Source organism: Chiloscyllium plagiosum, chromosome 43 (assembly GCF_004010195.1).
Source record: "Chiloscyllium plagiosum isolate BGI_BamShark_2017 chromosome 43, ASM401019v2, whole genome shotgun sequence".
Taxonomy (NCBI): Eukaryota; Metazoa; Chordata; class Chondrichthyes; order Orectolobiformes; family Hemiscylliidae; genus Chiloscyllium; species Chiloscyllium plagiosum.
Window position 1 is genome coordinate 12889220 of NC_057752.1, and position 24690 is coordinate 12913909.

At 45.2% G+C, this 24690-nt stretch overlaps 1 protein-coding gene across 3 annotated transcripts in view; it reads left to right on the plus strand.

Annotated features, from left to right (window-relative positions):
* Positions 1-24690, plus strand: part of LOC122543389 (rho guanine nucleotide exchange factor 25-like) — a 351958-nt gene that overhangs the window by 88615 nt on the left and 238653 nt on the right. The gene's annotated exons all lie outside the window — the stretch shown is intronic.

Consider the following 24690-nt stretch of genomic DNA (forward strand, 5'->3'; position numbering starts at 1 on the left):
TGGGACAGCAGACAATAATGCAGGACCAATTTGCAAGTCATTACAGTTATAGCCAATCAGAGGTGACATTTAACAATCATAGAATCCCTACAGTCACTGCCCTTTGATGTGAAGGGCAGTGTTTGTCACTGGCCACCCGGGTGTTTTCCTATCTTCCTGGTGGTGGAAATTGAATAAATATTCGTGCACTTTGTGTCTTTCACTGTGTCTCATACCTGCACACACACACACCATGGGAGATAGAAAGAAAAGAAAAAAAAAACAGGAGAAAAGGGCAGTGTTTGTCACTGGCCACCCTGGTGTTTGCCTATTGTGAGTGTATGTGCAAGGGGACTATCCCTAGACCAGCTGCCAAAAAAAAAATTAGAATCCCTACAGTGTGAAAGCAGGCCATTCAACCCATCGAATTCACACTAACCCTCTGAAGAGCATCCCACCCAGACACACCCCACTTCTATCCTACACCTGTAACCCCATGGTTAATCCATTTAACCTCCATCGCTGGACACTATGGGGAAATTTAGCAAGGCCAATCCACCTAACCTGCACATCTTTGGACTGAGGGAGGAGACCATTACAACACCCAGAGAGAACACACGTAGACGCTGGGGAGAATGTGCAAACTACACACAAACAGTCACCTGGGCACTAAAATTGAACTTGAATCCCTGGCACTATGAAAGAACGACCAACCACTGAGCCACTCCAAAAGGATCAATAAAAAAAGCAGAAAGGAAGCAAGATTAAGAAAAGAGTTACAATACAGGAAAGGAACAGTTCTGGGTTGTATATTGCAAGGAAATAGAAGCACGAATGGGAATGTGTGCTAATAATTTACAAGTATTATATCTGAACTGAGAGGATATATATTTTGTTGACAAAGGGTGACATTATTGAGGTCTTCAAAATTATGAAACATTTTTTAAAAACTTCTTTGCTATGTGAGTTTCAGTCTCAAGGCCAATGTTTATTTCCTCTCCCTATTGCCCCCCCTTGAGAAGGTGGGGGTGAGCTGCCATCTTGAATCGCTGCAGTCCATGTGCTGTGGGTTGACCCACAATGCCCTGAGGGAGGGAATTCCAGGATTTTGACCCAGCGACATGGAAGGAACGGCGATATATTTCCAAGTCAGGATAGTGAGGGGGCTCGGAGGGGAACTTGCAGGGGGTGGTGTTCCCATGTATCTGCTGCCCTTGTCCTTCTCGATGAAAGTGGTGTAGATGGTCATCGCCTGGCACTTGTGTGGCATGAATGTTTGCTTCCATTTGTGGGCAGTAAAAAACTGGAGGCAATAAAATGTGAGATAGACACTAATAAACCCAATGCAAGAGTGGTTAGAATGTGGTGTTCTCTACTGCATCGAGTAGTTCACGGCAATACATGAAAACATTTAAGGGGAGGCCAGGTAAATGCATGAGAGAGAAAGGAATAGGGTGAGATGAAGTTTGGAGGGAGGAGGTTTATGTGGAGCTCAATGCTGACATGGATCAGGAGAAAATGAGGAGTGCAGATGCTGGAGCTCAGAGTCGAAAAGTGTGGTGCTGGAAAAGCACAACCAGTCAGGTAGCATCTGAGGAGCAGGAGAGTTGATGTTTCAAGCATGGGCTCTTCCTGATGAAGACCTCATGCTCGAAACATCAACTCTCCTGCTCCTCGGATGCTGCCTGACCGGCTGTACTTCTCCAGCACCATACCTTTCAATGCTGACATGGATCAGTTGGCTAAATGCGAGTGAGAAAGGATCATAGAGCTCATTGTTTTTGCAAAATGTCATACTTGCTGAGTCATCACTGACCCAAACCCCTTGCCAATCTCTCGGTTTGGGTCAGTCATTGACCAAGTCTGAATCTGGGACTTGAGTTCAATGATAAAGATCTGTTCTCGCCTGGGCAAGGCTTCGGGATCAGCTCTTCCTCTATTTCAAACTGTTTGCAAAAGAGAGCCAAAAATTGGCCAAACATTCTTCTCTCAACCAAAATAACTAGCTGCTCTGCAGAGTTATCTCTCTTTATATTCTGGCTCTTTCTGGGACCTTGGCACCCACCGATTGTGTTCATCTGTTCTGTACTAGGATTCAAAGTCATTGAGGGTGTGAAGCAGTTTGAACACATGATGCTACACCATTGCTTTCCGTTAGGAAAGGTTGAGTAAACTTGATTTTATTCCATTGAGTTTAGGAAGGTGAGGAACGTGTTAATCAAGACCTTGAAGAAGTTGGCGAGCTAGAAATAGAGAAACTGTTTCTCTGGTGCAGAGTCCAAAGCAAGGGGGCAGAATCTTCAATTGAGAACTAGACCATTCAGAGTTTGAGCAGGAAGCACTCTTTCAGATAAAGGGTTGTACAGATCTGGAATGTTGTTGCCTGGAAAGCTGTGGAAGTTTGGACAGCACAGGTTATGCACCAATAGGAGGAAAATGGAGTTGAAGGGAAAAGCAGTCAGGATTTAATGGACTAGTAGAATGGGGGTAAGTGGTTGAATGGCCTCCATCTCTTCTGATCCGTTCCTGAGGGGCTTTTACTTTCACAAAACTTGGGTAGAATCTGAGTGACATGGGCTATTGCAAACTAGACAAGAATTGGACAAGAAATCTGGCCTGGCCTATCTCGAAGTTGGGAGCCCCTCGCTCCAGGTTTAGACAAACCATGTGGGGAGTTTCTTACTGGGCAGCAGTGAGATGCCAATTAACGGGGATTATTGCTCATTAAATGGCTTGTTAACAATCCAACTCACCTTATTAATATTCATATGCTCTTATTAAACAAGCATCGGGAATTCTCGCCACCTGCTGTGAGTGTCCTCCTTGTTGGACACTGGGCACCAAAATCTCAGGGCTTTTCTCCATGGGCATCAGCCCCACTCATCCCGCATCCATGGATGTTGGCATCTGTGCCAGCATGAAAGAATCCTCATTCTCTGATCCACTTACAGTACACTCTGCCCTTCAGTGCTACCCCTTCGGTTGTCCTGGTAACTCTCACTGTAACATTGCAGCAAAGACACTGTGTGCTCAGGGACACACCTCCAACTCGAGGACTGCATCAGGCTGGATCTCCATCTGGGCCCCTTACTCCCTCTATATAGAACTAACGCAGGGGAGGGATTGCATTCAAGATTGAAATGAACTGCATTTTGACAGTGCACAAATGGTACTATGGTAGTTAATGCTAGAAGACTGATCCTTCAGCAGCCTGGACTAATGCTCTGGGGCAAGGGTTCAAATCTCCCCATGACAGCTGGGAAATTAAATTAATTCAACAAATCTGGAATTAAAACGCATATATGATGATAAGAATTAAGCTGTTGTTATCCTTTAGGGAAGGAAATTTGCCATCCTTACCAGTCTGGCCTACATGTGGTTGTCTTTGAACCACCCTCTGAAATGGCTGAGCAATGCCTCCACTTGTTACAAAGATGGCTCAATGCTGCCATCATGAGGGCACTGAAGGTTTTCTTGCCCATCTTGAGCAGCTGTTGGCAGAGGGTACCATCACCTGAAAATCAGCATGGCTGTCTTTGTGGTAGCTTGGAGCAAAGTGGCAGCGAGAACAGAATTAGAACGTAAACAACCCAGCTGCTTAAGCTTTTCAGATGTTTCTGACCATGTTTTACAGCCAGTAGACCTGACAGTGTGGTGTTATCACCACAGTGAACAGGAGCACATTAAGAAAGTAATGACAATTGTCAGGAAGGCAGTAATCTCTGGTTTAGAGACAATTTAGTCTTTACTGCTTTCACTGTAAACATTTGATTGTTATTTGCATAAAATTGCCTTCCTGCAGAGCGATTAAACACATTTGAGCCTCTCACTAGCCTCAGCTCAGGGAAAAATCATTTTATTTTTAAGCATTTCCGCTGTGGATTTGATGTGAGCAGTAGATGAATGCTGCTTCTGGTTTTTTTTCTGGGAGAAAATTCTTAAAAAATCGAGGCCAAGGCCTAGTTCAGGCTCTGGGAGTTTCAGTGTGACGCTTTGATTATGGTACAGAGCAGTACAGTTGAAGTTGTCGAGGGACCTCTGATTTGATCAATTCAGTGACAGGTATTAAGATGGATGCCATGAGAGAAATGGGTGCTTTCTCATCTGCTGGTTCTCTAGTTGACCGCTCACTGAGAACATGCACATGGATCAGACCACACAACACTCAATTTGATTTGCAACTCGGCAAGTATCTATTTGTCTTTGAGTTCAAACTTACTTTTCGGATTATCAAACCCGTCTTGGAATTTACATGTAAATGTTTTCAGTGCGTCACTTCTCAAGGGTCCAGTTTGTCCTGCGAGAGTTGACCTCTAAGTGTTGTTCAACATTGGGGAGAACCAATTCATCAGTCGAGGGAGGACGGTATGTGGCAATCAGCAGGAGGTTTCCTTGCCCATGTTTGACCTGAAGCCACAAGAAGGGTGGCATGGTGGCTCAGTGGTTAGCACTGCAGCCTTACAGCACCAGGGTCCCAGGTTCGATTCTAGCCTCAGGTGACTGTCTGTTTGGGGTTTGCACATTCTCCTTGTGTCTGAGTGGGTTTCCTCCGGGTGCTCCGGTTTCCTCCCACAGTCCAAAGATGTGTACCTCAGGTGGATTGGCCATGCTAAATTGCCCATAGTGTTAGCTTCATTAGTCAGAGGGGAAATGGGTCTGGGTGGGTTACACTTCGGAGAGTCGGTATGGACTGGTTGGGCTGAAGAGCCTGTTTCCACGCTGTAGGGAATCTAATCTAATCTAATCTAATCTGAACTTCATGGTGTCTGGTTTCGATGTTGAGGACTCCCAGGGCAACTCCCTCCTGACTGTATCCCACTGTGCCACCACCTCTCCTGCGTCTGTCCTGCCGGTGGGACAGGATGTATCCAGGGATGGTGATGGTGGTGTCTGGGACGTTGTCTGGAAGGTATGATTCCATGAGTATGACCATGTCAGACTGTTGCTTGACTAGTCTATGAGACAGCTGTCCCAATATTGGCACTAGCCCCCAGGTGTTGGTGAGGAGGACTTTGCAGGGTCGACAGGCCTGAGTTTGCTTTGGTCATTTTTGGTGCCGAAGCCAATGCCAGATGGTCCGTCTGGTTTCATTTCATTTGTTTAGACATCGTAGTAATTTGACACAACTGAGTGGGTTGCTGGGCCATTTTGGAGGGTAGGGTTAAGTGTCAAACCCACATTGTTGTGGGCCTGAAGTCACATGTAGACCAGACTGCATAAGCAGTGTGTGTGTGCTTTTTTTAGGTGAGAGTATTAAGGGTCACCAAGGCAGGGAGATGGAGTTAAAGCATAGATCAGTCCTGAATTGATTGAACAGTGGAACAGGCTCGAGGTGCTGAAGCTTTCTCTTGCTTCTGTGTATAGAAACAAGTGTGTTAGAGACCTTTTTCCAAGTGTTTCTTCAGCCATTAACACCTAGTAAATGTGCCTTGCTGTTGTGGAGGAAGTCGATTGGAGTTTTTAGCTCCCTGAGCAGATAGCATTAGTTTCAACCACACCGTATTCCCTAACAATGTCGCATGTCTCATTTTTGTATTTCAGAGAAAATTTCTGTCACTCACAAAAGTGTTTGTAATCATTTCCAGTTTGACATCTGCCAGTGCTTATGGTGGGCCCTGTAAAGTGGGCACAATGCAGGTGGCTTTGGTCCCTGGCAAGATGGTATAAGAACCTTTTCTGAATATGGCAGCTGGGTATGTTCCAGGGCATTAAGAATGTCAACTAAGCCCTACCAGGGAAGACAAAAATATAGCTTCCAGGAGGAAGCCCCAGTCAGGCAGGACTGGAGGGAGACAAAGCCCAGGAGAGATTTGGAAGTGGTAAAGAGTTGTCACTTGCAATGGCTCAGGCAAAGCAGAGATGCAGACAGGATGGAGGTGTAACCCAATCTGTAAGATGTGGGAAAGAAACAGTTAACTTGAGCAGCAAACAACCAGGAAAGTTAAGGTCAGGGAGGAAGAGAAAGGACATGAAGGCGTGGGAAATGAAATGTTGGGGGGAAATAGCAGAAGATCAGATGGAACGTTAGTGTTTAAAATGGGAGAGAAAGGAAATGCAGGATGGAGATGGAAAGAAGGTCAACCAAAAACTGTAACCATATTGGTCTAATTAACAGTGAGGTAGCCACCCAGGGAATGGAATGATAGAGTTGTTGGAATTATGTAACTGCAATAAAAATGTATTTTTATGCAGAGGCTCTGTTAAAAAGAGGATGGGGCACTAAAAAGAGGGCCTGCCTCCACCTCCTCCAGTGGGCCAAGTAAATCTCATTCCATTTTGTCCCAATCCGGGCAAGAGCTGTGTCCTGGCCTATGTTCCTATTTCAGTTGAAAGTAGTGAAATGAAATGTCCCTTGTCTGCCTTCCGCGGGGACTGTTCCCTCCAGGGCACCCTGGTCCACTCCTCTTCCACTCCCAACACCTACCCACAGCCCCATGGCACCTTCACCTACACTTTATCTAGTCTACTGTATTCGTTACTCACAATGTGGTGTCCTCTACACTGGGCAGAAGAAGCACAGACTGGGTGACTGCTTCACAGAACGCCACTGTTTTGTCTGCAAAAGTAACACTGAGCTTCTGGTTGCCTGCCACTTCAACACATGACTGTGCCACCTGGCCAACATCGCACCTCAGGCTTGCTGCAGTTTTCCAGCGAAGCTCAGCACAAGGTGGAAGAACAGTATCTTATAACCTTCAGAATTTAACATTGAGTTGAACAATGTCAGAATGTGAACACTTGCCTAACCCCACACGCCAGTTCTGTATGGGTTGTTCCCAACACAGTCAATCAATTTTAGAACATAGAACATTACAGCGCAGTACAGGCCCTTCAGCCCTCGATGTTGCACTGACCTGTGAAACCAATCTAAAGCCCATCTAATCTGCACTATTCCATTTTCATCCATATGTTTATCCAATGACCATTTAAATGCCCGTAAAGTTGGCGAATCTACAACTGTTGGAGGCAGTGCATTCCACTCCCCTACTACTCTGAGTAAAGAACCTACCTCTGACATCTGTCCTATATCTATCACCCCTCAATTTAAAGATATGTCCCCTCGAGATAGCCATCACCATCCAAGGACAGAGGCTCTCACTGTCCATCCATCTCATTCTCTAATCATCTTGTATGCCTCCATTACGTCACCACTTAACCTTCTTCTCTGTGTCAAAAACAGCCTCAAGTCCCTCAGCCTTTCCTCATAAGACCTTCCCTCCATACCAGGCAACATCCTGGTAAATCTCCTCTGCACCCTTTCCAAAGCTTCCACACCCTTCCTATAATAGGATGACCAGAACTGTACGCAATACTCCAAGTGTGGCCGCACCAGAGTTTTGTACAGCTGCAAAATGACCTCGTGGTTCCAAAACTCAATCTCTCTACCAATAAAAGCTAACACATCATATGTTTTCTCAATAACCCTATCAACCTTGAGGGCAACTTTCAGGGATCTGTACATGGACAGATGGACACCGAGATCTCTCTGCTCATCCACACTACCACAAATCTTACCATTAGCCCAGTGTTCTTTATTCCTGTTGCTCCTTCTAAAGTGAATCACCTCACACTTTTCCGCATTAAACTCCATTTGCCACCTCTCAGCCCAGCTCTGCAGCTTATCTATGTCCCTCTGTAACCTGCAACATTCTTCAGCACTATCCACAATTCCACCAACTTTAGTGTCATCCGCAAATTTACTAACCCATCCTTCTACGCCCTCATCCAGGTCATTTATAAAAATGACAAACAGCAGTGGCCCCAAAACAGATCCTTGTGGTACACCACTCATAACTGAACTCCAGGATGAATGTTTCCCATCAACCACCATCCTCTGTCTTCTTTCAGCTAGCCAATTGCTGATCCAAACCGCTAAATCACCCTCAATCCCATGTCTCTGTATTTTGTGCAGTAGCCTACTGTGTGGAATCTTATCAAATGCCTTACTGAAATCCACATACCCCACATCAACTGCTTTACCCTCATCCACCTGTTTGGTCACCGTCTCAAAGAACCCCATAAGGTTTGTGAGGCGCGACCTACCCTTCTGAAAACAATGTTGACAATCCTTAATCAAATTATTCCTTTCTACATGATTATAAATCCTATCTCTTATATAATCCTTTCCAAACCTTTGCCCACACCCGAAGTAAGGCTCACTGGTCTATCATTACCAGGGTTGTCTCTACTCTCCTTCTTGAACAAGGGGACAACATTTGCTATCCTCCAGTCTTCTGGCGCTATTCCTGTAGACAGTGATGACATAAAGATCAAAGCCAAAGGCTCTGCAATCTCCTCCCTGGCTTCCCAGAGAATCCTAGGATAAATCCCATTCGGCCCAGGGGACCTATCTATTTTCACACTTTCCAGAATTGCTAACACCTCCTCCTTGTAAATCTCAATCCCAGCTAGTCTAATAGACTGTATCTCAGTATTTTTCTTAACAACATTGTCTTTTTCCAGTGACAAAAAATATTTATTTAGCACCTCTCCTATCTCTTCGGACTCCTTGCACAACTTCCCACTACCGTCCTTGACCGGCCCTAAACTCGCCCTAAATAGACAGCCAGGAGGCTGGAAAAACACCACAAGCCAGGCAGCATTAGGAGGTGGAGAAGTCAAAGTTTCGGGTGTAACCCTTCCTCAAGACTGGGGGTGAGTGTAAAGGGAAGCTGCAGATAAAGGGGGTGGCAGATGCAGGATGATGAAGTGGGGATAGGTGAAGACAGGTAGAGTGTATGACCTGGTTGGTCAATGGGAGGAATAAATCCGGTTGGTGGTAGGGAGCAGTGGAAAGGAGGGGGAGGAGCTTGCAAGGGAGTCTGGGGATGAGGAGGATGTTATTTGAAATTGGAGAACTCAACGTTGAGTCCTCTGGGTCGTCGGCTGCCCAGGCGGACGCTGAGGTGTTGTTCCTTCGATTTGCGGTTTGGTTTGTTTTGGCAATGGAGGAGGCTGAGGATGGTCATGTCGGAAAGGGCATGGAAAGGAGAATTGAAATGGGCGGGGACTGAGAGGTCAGGTTGGCCCCTGAGAGCCTGGCTGTGATGCTCGGTGAACTGTTCCCTAAGTTAATGTTCAGTCTCCCCGATGTAGAGAAGACCACATAGAGAGCCACTGATGCAGTAAACTAGGTTTAGCTGGGTCTGCAGGGACCGACTGGACCTCCCAGTCACCGCCCATTTCAATTTCCCCCATTGACCAACCTGGTCGTACTCTCTACCTGTCTTCACCTATCCCCACCTCACCACCCCGCCCCCGCCACCCCCTTTATCTGCAGCTCCCCCCACACCCACCCCCAGTCCTGAAGGAGGGTTACACCCGAAACATCGAGTTCTCCACCTCCTGATGCTGCTTGGCTTGCTGTGTCCCAGCCTCCTGCCTGTCTACTTGGATTCTAGCATCTGCAGTGTTTTTTGTCCCTAATCTTACTCTAGTCATTCTTTTATTCCCGACATACCTATGGAAAGCTTTCCTTGATCCTATCCACCAATGAATTCTCATATCCCCTCCTGGCTCTTTGTAGCTCTCTCTTTAGGTCCTTCCTGGCTAACTTGTAACTGAGCCTTCACGTCTCATCCTAACACAAGCCGCCTTCTTCCTCTTGACAAGAGATTCAACTTCTTTAGTTAACCACGGTTCCCTCGCTTGACCACTTCCTCCCTGCCTGACAGGTCCATTCTTATCAAAGACATGCCGTAACTGTTCCTTGAACAGGCTCCATGTTTCAATTCTTCCCATCCTCTGCAGTTTCCTTCCCCAACTTGTGCATCCTAAATCTTGTCTAATCACATCATAATTGCCTTTCTCTCAGCTGTAACTCTTGCCCTGCGGTATATACCTGTCTCCCTCCATCGCTAAAGTAAACATAACCGAATTGTGATCACTATTACCAAAGTGCTCACTTACCTCCAAATCTAACACCTGGCCAGGTTCATTACTCAGTACCAAATCCAATGTGGCCTCACTCCTTGTTGGCCAGTCTACATACTATGTCAGAAAACCCTCCTGCACACATTGGACAAAAAGCTCACCCATCTAAAGTGCTCAAATTGTAGCGGTTCCAGTCAATATTTGGAAAGTTAAAGTCCCCCATAACAACTATCCTGTTACTTTCACTCCTATCCAGAATTATCTTTGCTATCCTTTCCTGTACATCCCTAGAACTATTTGGAAGCCGATAGAAAACTCCCAACAGGGTGACCTCTCCTTTCCTGTTTCTAACCTTAGCCCATGCTACCTCTGTAGATGAGTCCTGAAACGTCCTTTCTGCCACTGTAATACTGTCCTTGACTAACAGTGCCCCGCTTCCCCCTCTTTTACCACCTTCCCTGATCTTACTGAAACATCTGAACTCCGGACCCTGCAACAACCATTCCTGTTCCTTCTCTATCCACGCCACAACAAGAAAGTTCCAAGTACCAACCCATGCTGCAAGTTCACCCACCATATTCTGGATGCTCCTGGCATTGAAGTAGACAAAATTCAAAACCACCTTCCTGCTTGCCGGTACACTCCTGTGACCTTGAAACGTTATTCATGACCTCACTACTGTCAACCTCCTGTGCACTGGAGCTACAATTCAGGTTCCCATTCCTCTGCTAAATTAGTTTAAATTTTCAATCATTTATACTTCTTGTTAGCGTATTAGCCAGGATTCATCTCTCTTAACTTATCAGCAATCTCTTTTTGTTTGCTGATCCCTTTCACCCCTCTCCCTGGGCTCTATCTCCATGTACTCTACTAAGTCCCCACTCCATGATCAGCATAAATATTACCCATACCAAGTTAACTTCAGTTCTAAAGAAGGCTCACTGGACCTGAAACATTAACTCTGTTTCTCTCTCCACAGATGCTGCGAGATGTGCTGTGTTTCTCCAGCTGTTTCTGTTTTAATATTCCTATTTGTCTGATCAGCAGCACACCATTTGCCTGATAGATGGACAGCACACACTCTCCCTGGAGGGACACACTCTAAGTTGGAGAAGTTCCAAGATGTAGAGATTGACACCCCCCACCTTCCTCCAAAGCAATTTGGTTAGGACCTCCCTTCTTAGGGTTTCACATATTTGGAGCAAATCTTGCCAGTGAGAAGTATTTTCCAGTCAGGACTTGCAAGTTGTATACTGTCTCCATGTCTGAAATACAGCACAGAGACAGACCATTCAGCCTGACCTGTTCATGCTACTATTTCTGTTCTACCTGAGTCTCCATCCATCTTTCTTCATTTAAATTTGCCATTGCAACCCTGTACTCCCTTCTTCCTCATCTACTTGTCTGCCTTCCATTTAGCGTCATGGTCGCATGTTCCACATTCTTGCCATTCTTGGGGTAAAGACACTTCTTTTAGATTCCCTGTTGGATTTCTTGGGGACTCTTACATTCTGAACCGGGTCACTTATCAACTACAGTATCGGAGAGGTGCCTGGCCCAGGTATCAGATCACAGAGTTGAGAGTACATTTGGCCACATATTCCTTACCAATTGAGTAGGGGGAGGTGATAGCCGAGTGGTATAATCGCTAGACTATTAATCCAGAGACCCAGATAATGTTCTGGGGATCGGGTTCAAATCCCACCATAGCAGATGGTGGAATTTGAATTCAATAGAAATCTGGAATTGGGAGTCTAGGGATGACCATGAAATCATTACCAATTGTCAGGAAAACCCCATCTGGTTCACTAATGTGTTTTAGGGAAGGAAACCACTGTCCTTACTTGGTCCGGCCCACATGTGACTCCAGACCCACAGAATGCCGTTGACTGTTAGGGATGGGCAATAAATGCTGGCCAATGAGTGAGTAAAACATGGAATCAGATGATATTGCATTCGTTCCTTTCTCTGCTGGGGTGATAATCTCAAGTTCATCATGAGACAATTGACAGCTAAAACATCAAGATAGCACAAGGCAGAGAGGGGATACTGCAAATACCTCAAAAGTAACTTTATGCACCAGGCACCAGCTATGTCCACATAAAGCCTGTTCCTAACTGCTTTTGTCTCATCACAAAGTCAAGTGGTTATGGGTTTAAGTCCCATTCTAGAGGCATGGGTACAATATCTGGGTTTACATTCCCTGTGCCAAGCTGAAGGAGTGCTGCCTTTCGTATGAGACATTAAACTGATGTCTCATCTGCCCTCTTTGGTGGAAATCTAGCAGCAAGTTTGTACACAGTAAGCTCCCACAGATGGTGAGGAGATAGTGAGCAGGTGATCTGTTTCAGTTGTTTGGCCAAAGATACTGGCCTGGAAGCTGAGATGAGAACCCCTGCCCTTCTATGACCGAGTGCCATGCAACCTTTTACATCCACTTGAGAGAAAGGAGTTTAGAGACTTTGGGAGACGGTGGTGTCGTGGTAATGTTACTTGGACAAGTAATCCCACAGCCTAGTCTAATGTTCCATGGACACAGCTTCAACTCCCACTGTGACAGCTGCTGCAATTTGAATTCATAAATTGCAAATTCAAAGCTCATGATGATCATGACAACTATCATCCATTATCAATTGTAATAAAAACCCATCTGGTTCATTCATGTCCATCAGGGAAGGACATATGCCATCCTTACCTGGTCTGACCTACATGTAACTCCAGGCCCTCAGTAATGTGGTTGATTCCTAACTGCCCCCTAAATGCTTAGCAGGACACTCTGTTCAAGGGCAATTAGGGATGGGCAACAAGTGATATCTAAATCTCATGAACAAAAAAAAGCTATGCCCAGCAGATGGCCACTGGGGGAGAGGGGGTATCATTGACTAGAAACAGAAATAGCCCCAGAAGGCTGGGAGATAGTAAATGTTGTCCCCTTGTTCAGGAAGGGGAGTAGTCTACAGGAATAGTGCCAGAAGACTGGGATGTAGTAAATGTTGTTCCGTTGTTCAAGAAGGGGAGTAGAGACAACCCTGGTAATTATAGACCAGTAAGCCTTACTTTGGTTGTGGGTAAAGTGTTCAGAAGGGTTATATGAGATAGGATTTATAATCATCTAGAGAGGAATAAATTGATTAGGGATAGTCAACATTATTTTGTGAAGTTAATAATGATAGTATCACCTGATGAAGTGGCTCCGAAAGCTAGTGTGCTTCCAATTAAACCTGTTGGACTATAACCTGGTGTTGTGTGATTATTAACTTTGTACACCCCAGTCCAACACCGGCATCTCCAAATCATTATTTTGTGAAGGATAGGTTGTACCTCACAAACCTTATGAGGTACTTTGAGATTGTGACCAAACAGGTGGATGAGGGTAAAGCAGTTGATGTGGTGTATATGGATTTCAGTAAAGCATTTGACAAGATTCCCCTTAGTAGGCTATTGCACAAAATGCGGGATTGAGGGTGATTTAGCAGTTTGGATCAGAAATTGGCTAGCTGAAAGAAGACAGAGGGTGGTGGTTGATAGGAAATGTTCATCCTGGAGTTCAGTTAGTAGTGGTATACTGCAAGGATCTGTTTTGGGTCCACTGCAGTTTGTCATTTTTATAAATGACCTAGATGAGAGTGTAGAAGAATGTGTTAGTAAAGTTGTGGACAGTGCTGAAGGTTACAGAGGGACATAGATAAGTTGCAGAGCTGGGCTGAGAGGTAGCAAATGGAGTTTAATGCGGAAAAGTGTGAGGTGATTTACTTTGGAAGGAGCAACAGGAATAAGGAGTACTGGGCTAATAGTAAGATTCTTGGTAGTGTAAATGAACAGAGAGATCTCGGTGTCCATGTGCATAGATCCCTGAAAGTTGCCACCTAGGTTGATAGGGTTGTTAAGAAGGCGTGTGGGTGTGTTAGCTTTTATTGGTGGAGGGCTTGAGTTTCAGAGCCATGAGGTCATGTTGCAGCTGTACAAAAACTCTGGTGCAGTCGCACTTGGAGTATTGCGTACAGTTCTGGTCACCGCATTATAAGGAGGATGAGGAAGCTTTGGAAAGGGTTCAGAGGAGATTTACTTGGATATTGCCTGGTATGGAGGGAAGGTCTTACGAAGAAAGGTTGAGGGACTTGAGGCTGTTTTCGTTAGAGAGAAGGTCGAGAGGTGACTTAATTGAGACATATAAGATAATCAGAGGGTTAGATAGGGTGGACAGTGAGAGCCTTTTTCCTTGGATGGTGATGGATAGCACGAGGGGTGATAGATATAGGACAGCTGGCAGAGGTAGGTTCTTTACTCAGAGAGTAGTAGGGGCATGGAATACACTGCCTACAACAGTAGTAGACTCGCCAACTTTACGGGCATTTAAATGGTTATTGGATAGGCACATGGACGAGAATGGAATAGTGTAGGATTAATGGGCTTCAGATTGGTTCCACAGTTTGGTGCAACATCAAGGGCCAAAGGGCCTGTATTGCGCTGTTATGTTCTATGTTCTATGTTAAACTGAACTGGGCTAGTCATACAAAATATTGCGGCTGCAAGAACATGTCAAAGGCTAGGAACCTTTCAAAAATGCAATTGCTTTTATTAATTTATAGGATGTTAGCTGGTTCAGCATTTATTGCCCGTCTCTTGTTGCCCCTTGTGAAGGTGGTGGTGAGCTGCCTTTTTGAACCACTTCAGTCCATGTACTGTAGGTTGACCCACAATGTTGTAAAGGAGGGAGTTCCAGGATTTTGATCCAATGACACTGAACAACAGCAATATATTTCCAACTCAGGATGGTGGGTGGCTTGGAGGGGAACTTGCAGGGGTGATATTCCTATGTGTCTGCTTCCTTGTCCTTGTAGATGGATGTGGTTGTGGGTTTGGAAAGTGCTGTCTCAGAATTTTTGGTGAATTTCTGCAGTGCATCTTGTGGATAGTACACACTGCTGCTACTGAGCATCAGTGGGGGAAGGAGTGGATGCTTGTGGATGTGGGGCCAATCAAGTGGGCTGCTTTGTCCTTGATGGTGTCAAACTTCTTGAGTGTTATTGGAGCTCCCAGGCAAGTGGAGAGTATTCCATCACACTTCTGACGTTTGTAGATGGTGGACAGTCTTTGGGGCGTCAGGAGATGAGCTACTCACTGCTATTTGTTTTGTGCCAACCCTGCTCCCCGTGACAAAAAGTAGGCAATGCAGAGAGTGGGGCATGAAGAGAAACAATCTGTAGCAATCATAATCTTAAATGGAACTGGTAGGATTAACATGCACAGTGATGATAAAAATGTATTGTCAAGTTACAGTAGCCTACTTTAAGGATGTCTTGGAGTGGCATTTGTCTATGAGGCTCCTATCCACTACGAAGGAACCGATCTTGTAATACTTTATCATTACCTTCAGGGCTTTACAAAGCTCTTCGTAATGGTTGAATTAGCTAGGTTAACAAGCATAGCCGATAGCTGTTAATGACAAAGAATCTCAGTCATGCGTGGAGAAACTATACACATAGGAGAACGACTCGAAAATGCCTTCTCAGTCTGGCTTTGAAATGTAGACTACTTTGTTCCAGGGAGGAAGTTAATAGTGGCACTACAATTATTGCGTTCAATTCTGGTCACCACATTACAGGAAAGGTGTGTAGGCTTTGGAGAGGGTGAAGAGAAGGTTTACCAGGATGCTGCCTGAATCAGAGGGTATGACTTATAAGGAGAGGCTAGAAAAACTTGGGTTGTTTTCTCTGGAGCAGTGGAGGCTAAGGGGAAACTTGATAGACATCTATAAAGACTTGAAAGACTCTATACAGACAACAACCAAAACTAATGTAATTTACAAAATACCGTGCAAGAACTGTAACAAACACTACATTGGACAAACAGGCAGAAAACTAGCCATCAGGACATGAACACCAAATAGCCACAAAAAGACATGACTGTCTCTCACTAATGTCCTTACATACAGATAAGGAAGGACACGACTTCGATTGGGACAACACATCCATCCTAGGACAAGCCAAACAAAGACACGCATGAGAATTCCTAGAAGCATGGTATTCAACCGGAACTCTCTCAATAAACACATCGAGTGAGACCCATCTACCACCCCCTGAGAAAAAGAACAGGAAGTGACATCACCAATCCAAAGAAACCAAAACATATAAATAGAAAGCAAGAATTTTCAGCATTGCTTTGCCTGAGGCCCACTGAAGATGTTACCTAGTAGGGTGATGAAACATCTGGAAATGAACCTTCCAGCTCAGTGAGCAAACCTACTTCCAAAACCTCAACCTGAGCTATAAATCTTCTCAAAACCTGCTGAGACATCTATAAAATTATGAGATGCATAGATAGGGTTGATGGTCTCAATCTTTTTCCCAGAGGTAAAATGTCTAAAACTATGGGCATGCGTTTAATGTGAGAGGGGGAAAGTTCAAAGGAGATGTGAGGGGCACGCTTTTTGCACAGAGCGTGCGAGAAGTATAGAACGGACTGCCAGGGGTGGTGGAGGAGGAGGCAGATATGATAGGGTCATTTCAGAGTCTTTTAGATAAGCACATGAAAATGCAAGGAATGCAGGGATGTTGGCCAAGGGCAGGCAGAAGGGATTAGTTGAACTTGGCATCATGTTTGGTACAACATCGTGGGCCAAAGGGCCTGTCCCTGTGCTGTACTGTTCTATGTTCTACTGGAATCTTGCAAGGATGCCTACCTTGAAGAAGTTCTCCTCTCTCTACAAAGATTTCAGTGAGTCTCTTTCTCACTGTAACCCCCAGGTCATCTCCTCTCCCTTGCAGCACCGTCCTCGTGACCTGACCCACCTGTCAATCTTCCTTCCCACCTATCTGCTCCACCCTACCCTCTGACTTATCACCTTTACCCCCACCTCCATCCACCTATTGCACTCTTGGCTACCTTCTCCCCAGCCCCACACCCCTCCCATTTATTTCTCCACCTCGGAGGCTCCCAGCCTCATTCCTGATGAAGGGCTTTTGCCTGAAATGTTGATTCTCCTGCTCCTTGGGTGCTGCCTGACCTGCTGTGCTTTTCCAGCACCACTCTGATCTTGAATCTGGTGGGAACACAGCTAAGCTTGATAAGTCCCCGTTTAAAATATTCAGCTGCAGAGTGGGAACAAGGTTTCTCAAATGATCAGGATCTGTGTTGAGAATGATTTACATTTCCTTGTCTAGTTTGAAGCTGAACTTACACTCCGTCCCATTTGCTCAGGTTCTTATCATGGACATTTGTGAAAAGATGATAGGGGCAATTGTACAACCTCACAGTCATGTGATGCTTCACTCACCATAAGTTCTTGACTACCTCTTGACCTTTTAAAACCCAAGGTTTGCAGTAAAATGTAGATTTTCACATGAATTTTGGGTAACAGTCAATGTTATGTTGCTATATCAAGTTTTTTTGTGAATTTGTTTTATGTGGAATAATTCTCAGTGTCAGTTGTGGAATCTTGAGGCTTGCGCAGGAATGGAGTAGGTTGATGCCTGTGCATTTCTATACTCCGCTCCATCACCGTTGGTCAGAGTGGAAGTTGTCATGCATATATTCATCTTGAAAAATGTAACCCCCAGATATCTATAAGTTCAACTTGAATTTTCTCAGGTTATGAGGAGGCTTAAGTTCAGATCCAAAATGATTGGACAACAAATTCTCCCTCTCACGTCCCTACCCAATGAAGTGTTGAAGCAGCTGGGATCAGGGGAGAGAAAAGAGAGCAGAAAGGTGGAGACAGAGGAATGAGAGACAAAGAGGAGATAGAGAGGGGAAAAGGAGATGAGAATAAAGGAGAGACAAAAAAGGAGAGAGTAGGGAGGGCGAAAGTAAATGGGAGGACATAAACCCTCGCCCACTCTGAGATTTGTTCCAAATATGAATAAAACAATTTGCCATCTCTGGCCCTGAAGAAGGTGGGGGTGAGCTGCCATCTTGAACCACTGCAGTCCATGTGCTGTGGGTTGACCCACAATGTCCTGAGGGAGGGAATTCCAGGATTTTGACCCAGTGACACTGAAGGAACAGCGATATATTTCTAAGTCAGGATGGTGAGGGGCTTGGAGGGGAACGTGCAGGGGGTGGTGTTCCCATTTATCTGCTGCCCTTGTCCTTCTCGATGGAAGTGGTCATGGGATTTGAAGGTGCTGTGTGAGGATATTTGTCATGTTCAAAGAAACACTAACAGAGGCTTGGAGAAATGGTTAATTAAAAGTGCACATTAAGGTCGATCTCATCAGGCAGACCAGAGAGAAAAGCAGGCAGAAATGCACAACAGACTGGGTGCTGATGACTGTGATCAGTGCCAAATATGAGTGCCTGAAGATAAACATTGCTTTATGTTGTGTTAAAAGCTGGTGCTTTTCCCCGTGTATTGAGATCCCAGTCTGGAGTGTCTCTGGGCTGTGAGTGACTACGCAGACCCTGTCCCTGAGATTACTTGCTCCTTATCTCAGGCAAGACTCTCCAATTCTTAACGTGCTGGAACACTCCTTTATACACAGTAGATTCTCAAATACAGCTCCCTAGTGTGGTGCCTAAGACTTCTTTCCTCACACAGTCATTCCAGACTGGTGTCCTCTCCCTCTCACTGATGTCAGAATCATGCGATCATGTGATTGACATTCTTATTAGCCCATAGATATCTCCTCCTTTCTTTCCACTTATGAAGCTAGGTTGTCCCTTTGAGAGATAGCATTCTGAGAGTGAGCCCCAAACCAGCTCGAGGCTGAGCCCAATGCCCATCTAACTTCGTGTTCAAACTGACAGAAGAAATTGCTTCGGAATGGGAAATACAATGAATAAGTAAAAGTGTATAAAATGTTGAAAGTGGCGGTAAGACATAGAGTCATAGAGATGGACAGCACAGAAACAGACCCTTCAGTCTAACTCATCCATGTCGACCAGATCCTAAACTAATCCAGTCCCATTTGCCAGCACTTGGCCCGTATCCCTCTAAGCCCTTCCCATTCATGTCCCCATCCACATTGTACCAGCCTCTACCACTTCCTCTTCCATACGTGTACCACCCTCTGCATGAAAAGGTTGCCCCTTAGGTCCCTTTTAAATCTTTTCCCCTCTCACCCTAAACTTATTCCCTCTAGTTCTAGACTCCCCATCTCAGGGAAAAGACCTTGTCTATTCACCCTATCCATGTCCCTCGTGATTTTATAAACCTCTATAAGGTCACCCCTCAGCCTCCGACGCTCCAGGGAAAACAACCCCAGCCTATTCAGCCTCTTCCTATAGCCCAAACCCTCCAACACTGGCAACATCCTCATCAATCTTTTCTGCACCGTTTCAAGTCCTGACAAGTCCTTAATTGATTGGTTTGTCAAAAAGGCAGACCTTAAATCTTAGTGATTTGACGTGCTTTTATTTGAGTTACAAATCCACGACTCGGGCCAACCTCCAGTAAAGTTTAAAAAAAGAGCACAAGGCTAGTTCACTTCTCCCAGAGTGAGTGCCATCTTGATTCATTCCTGAAGTAGGGTTGAGAATGCAAGTGAAGCGAAAGACAATCTGAAAACACGCCTTTGGCATGGAGCGAGACAATTATCTGTCAGCTAAACAGCTTTGATTTAATCTTCCTTGCAAAATTGCAGAACGCAGAGCAACTTGATTAAATGCTTGCAGAACAGGGAAATTCTGAATAGGCACAGGAGAAGCTGAGCATCCTACTTGATGCAAATAGAGGTTTTCAGAAGTACATTCTCCTTCTGAATTGCTTGTGTATTGTCGACACTCAATGACCAATATTGTGGTTCCTTCACTTCCATAATTAAAGAGTTCCAGACCAGAGGTGGAGATTCTGAGGAAACCTAATAAAGTCAGCTATTCAATCTGAGTTGAAAGGATTTCAGGCTCACTCCAGAACTTAATGTTATCTCGGCTAATGGTGTTGTACTGAGACAATAACCTTTTTGTTCTGGGCTGTAGACGGTGAGACATGCACCTTTCACCCCCCCGCCATTATATTGCAAAGATTAGTGAGTTTTCCTTGTGTGCGCGCTGACATTAATCTCCCAAAAACAACAGATTAACAGGCCATTCATCTTGTTTGCTCTTTGTTGGAGCTCTCTGTGTTCAAAATGGCTGTCTCCTATATCTAACAATAGCGACTGTGCTCGAGAAAAGGCTGCAAAACATTTTGTGATGTTCTGAGGATGCGAACGGTGCTATATAAATGCAGTTCTTGCAATCAAGCCAGGCCTGTAAGAGGTGAGAGAAGTCCAGCCAATTGCTGAGCCGGGGAGACATGTTGAAAATTACTCCACTTGAGACTATAAAGGGAATTGTGCCAACTGTCATAATGCATTTGTGAAATAATCAGGTCAGACGTTGAAGCAAATAATAACACTGGATTTCAGAGGCAATTGGATGCATTTCCAAAAGATCAAACAGATCTGTCAGAACAGAACCAGCTTGTTCAACATCATAAAAACAAAATGCTGTGGATGCTTACTTCGGGTGTGGGTAAAGTGTTGGAAAATGTTATAAGAGATAGGACTTATAATTTTTTCGATAGGAATAAGTTGATTAGGGATAGTCAACACGGTTTTGTGAAGGGTCGGTCGTGCCTCACAAACCTTATTCAGTTCTTTGAGATGGTGACCAAACAGGTGGATGAGGGTAAAGCAGTTGATGTGGTGTATGTGGATTTCAGTAAATCATTTGATCAAGTTCCCCATGATAGGCTACTGCACAAAATACAGAGGCATGGGATTGAGGGTGATTTAGTGGTTTGGATCAGAAATTGGCTAGGTGAAAGAAGACAGAGGGCGGTGGTTGATGGGAAATGTTCATCCTGGAGTTCAGTTACTAGTGGTGTACTGCAAGAATCTGTTTTGGGGCCATGCAGTTCGTCATTTTAATAAATGATCTAGTTGAGGGCGTAGAAGGATGTGTTAGTAAATTTTGCAGATGACACTAAGGTCGGTGGAGTTGTGAACAGTGCGGAAGGATGTTGTACGTTACAAAGGGACATAGATAAGCTGCAGAGCTGGGCTGAGAGGTGGCAAATGGAGTTTAATGCAGAAAAGTGTGAGATGATTCACTTTGGAAGGAGTAATAGGAATGCAGAGCACTGGGCTAATAGTAAGATTCTTGGTAGCGTAGATGAATAGAGAGATCCCTGTGTCCATATACATAGATCCCTGAAAGTTGCCACCCAGGTTGATCGGGCTGTTAAGAAGGCATATGGTATGTTAGCTTTTATTGGTAGAGGGACTGAATTTCAGAGCCACGAGGTCATGCTGCAGCTATACAAAACTCTGGTGTGACCGCACTTGGAGTACTGTGTATAGTTCTGGTCACCACATTATAGGAAGGATGTGGAAGCATTGGAAAGGGTTAGAGGAGATTTACTAAGATGCTGCCTGGAATGGAGGGAAGGTCTTAGGAGGAAAGGTTGAGGGATCTGAGGCTGTTTTCGTTAGAGAGAAGAAGGTTGAGAGATGACTTAATTGAGACTTAAGATAATCAGAGGGTTAGATAGGGTGGACAGTGAGAGCCTTTTTCCTCTGATAGTGATGGATAGTACGAGGGGAGATAGCTTGAAATTGAGGGGTGATAGATAAAGGACAGATGTCAGATGTAGGTTCTTTGCTCAGAGTAGTAGCGGCATGAAACGCCCTGCCTACAACAGTAGTAGACTCGCCAACTTTTAGGGCATTTAAATGGACATTGGATAGGCATATGGATGAGAATGGAATAGTGTAGGTTAGATGGGCTTCAGATTGGTTTCACAGGTCGGCACAACATCGAGGGTCGAAGGGCCTGTACTGTGCTGTAATGTTTCACGTTCTCTGCTGGAGTTCTGCAGCAAGCATAAACGGAAATTGCTCGAGAAACTCAGTGAAAAGTCATATTGGAGTTGAAACATGAATTCGGTTTCCATCTCCACAGACTTGCAGAGTTTCTCAAGCACTTTCTGTTTTGATTTAAGCTTGTTCAACAAGACGGTATTTCCTTATTCACCAATTCTAGAGATGAGATCGATGGTGGCCATTTTGGGGCCCAGCCTCATTCAAAGACAGCAGACCAGCTGACACCCTTTGACCTTGGCAATTTTGGTGGGTTGAGACCCTGATAGAGCCAAGCAAAATTTCAGAGAGTGGGAGGGATGGGGATTTGGACGGTGTGAGATCAGGAGTAATTGCAATAGTTCCACAGAGTCAGTAAAGAAATGGTCTTGTTTGTCTTTGGCTGAGGAATGCTCAGCTTCTCTGTCCCAGAGGAATGACCATTCGGCTCCAATGTTATGTCGTTTGGAACTGCGGTTAGACCCCTGATTTCAGTCCGGTGTGGCCACATGAGCTTAGACTATAAGACGTAGGGGTAGGCAATTTGGCTCCCCGTTTGGCCTATTCTCCGCCATTCAGTAGGATCACGGCTGATCCACCATTCCTCATGTCCACGTTCCTGCCCTTACCCCATCATCCTTGATTCCCCGACTGACCAAGAACCTATCTATCTCAGCCTTAAATATACACAAGGTCTCTGCCCCTACAGCTCTCTGTAGCAAGGAGCTCCAAAGACTCATAACTCTCAGAGAAGAAATTCCTCCTCAGTTCAGTCTTAAATTGGTGCCCCTTTATTCTGAGACTATGCCCTCATGAGGGGAAACACCCTCTCAACATTTACCCTGTTAAACCCCTTAAGAATCTGATATGTTACTCTGAGATCACCTCTCATTCCTCTAAACTCCAGTGTGCAGAGTCTCAACCTGTTCAGCCTTTGCTCATAAGACAATCCCTCCACACCAGGGATCATCCGAGTGAACCTTTTCTGAACTGCCTCCAATGAAATGATATCCTTCCTTCAATAAGGGACCAGAGCTGCTCCAGATGTGGTCTCCCCAGCACATTGTACACAGTGAGACTTCCCTACTCTTATACTCCAACCCCCTTGGAATAAGGATCAACATTCCCTGAGCCTTCCTGATTCCCTGCTGCCCCTGTGTGCTAGCTTTCTGTGTTTCAGTCACCAGTCCCCCCCAAATCCCTTTGTGTTGCAGCTTTCTGTAGTTTCTCTCCATTTAAATAATACTCTGTTCTTTTGTCCTCCCTTCCAAAATGAACAAAGTGAGGCTTGCAAAGGGGTAATATGACAATGAGGTTGCCAACGCCAAGAAAGAAGCTGCATTTATACGATACCTTTGTTCGAAGCAGCTTCCCAGAATTTATCATGGATGCATGAGTGTGGAAGACTTTTGTTTCCATATCCTCCGAAATGGGGCTTCATGGGTGGCCCAGTGGTTAGCATTGTTGCCTCACAGCACCAGGGACCTGGTTCGATTCCAGCCTCGGGTGACTGTGTGTGTCGAGTTTGCACATTCTCTCTGTATCTGTGCAGGTTTCCCTCTGGGTGTTCCAGTTTCCGCTCTCAGTCTGAAGATGTGTATGTTAAGTGGATTGGCCATGCTAAATTCCCCAGACTCGGTGGGTTAACCATGGGAAATGATGCTCTTTGGAGGGTCGCGGTGGACTGAATGGCCTGCTTCAACACTGTAGGGACTTTGTGATTCTAGATGAGATTGCCTGTCCCCACATTATAGAACACAACATATCGGGCAGGGCAATTTTCAGCAGCAAAACAAGGCATTTATAGTCTGGCTGTATGATATTCTAATGAGACACAGTATACATCATCACTGGCAATGATGTAATGTTACATGATCTTGGTTTTTCAGCTTCGTGGCAAGATGGAACCATTGTGCAATGCTTTGTAAATAAAGTTAGTGCTTTTCTTACCTCAGCAGGCTCTATATTATATATTTCTTTCAAGACCAAGAGCATTAGATTAGAGGATACCCTACACTTGCTGTTCCATTGTTTGCTTTTCCCTTTCTTATCCACTAAGTCGGTCAAATCTAAGCATAATACTGCAGATGCTAGAAGACTGAAATAAAAGTGGAAAGTACTGGTAGACTCAGCAGCTTTGGCGGCATCTGTGGAGAAAGAAACAGTTAATGTTATCTCTTACATCTCCCAACTCCCACCCCCACACACCAGGTCGTGTTATCATACAGGAGAAATTGAGGTCTGCAGATGCTGGAGATCAGAGCTGAAAATGTGTTGCTGGAAGGGCTTATGCCCGAAACGTCGATTCTCCTGTTCCCTGGATGCTGCCTGACCTGCTGCGCTTTTCCAGCAACACATTTTCAGCGTGTTATCATACAGTCTGCCGTTACACACTAACTAATGTTAGCCGCTAGCAGTCTCCGTCAACAGATATTCACCTTCCCAGCCAGATCGTGATCGTTCACCATGGATATCCAATCCCTCTACACCTCCATCCGCCATGACCAGGGCCTCCAAGCCCTCCAAACGTCCCCAACAGTACCCTTCCACCGACACTCATTCGTTTGGCTGAACTGGTCCTCACCCTTAACAATTTCTCCTTTGAATCCTCCCACTTCCTCCAGACCAAAGGGGTAGCCATGGGTACCGGTATGGGTCCCAGCTATGCCTGTCTCTTTGTTGGCTACATAGAACAATCGATCTTCCGTAATTACACTGGCACCACTTCCCACCTCTTCCTCCACTACATTGATGACTGCATTGGCGCCACCTCGTGCTCCCGCGAGGAGGTTGAGCAATTCATCAACTTCACCAACACATTCCACCCTGACCTTAAATTTACCTGGACCATCTCTGACACCTCCCTCCCCTTCCTGGACCTCTCCATCTCCATTAATGACGACAGACTTGACACCGGCATTTTTTACAAACCCACCGACTCCCACAGCTACCTGGATGACACCTCTTCCCACCCTATCTCTTGCAAAAATGCCATCCCATATCCCCAATTCCTCCGCCTCCGCCGTATCTGCTCCCAGGAGAACCAGTTCCACCA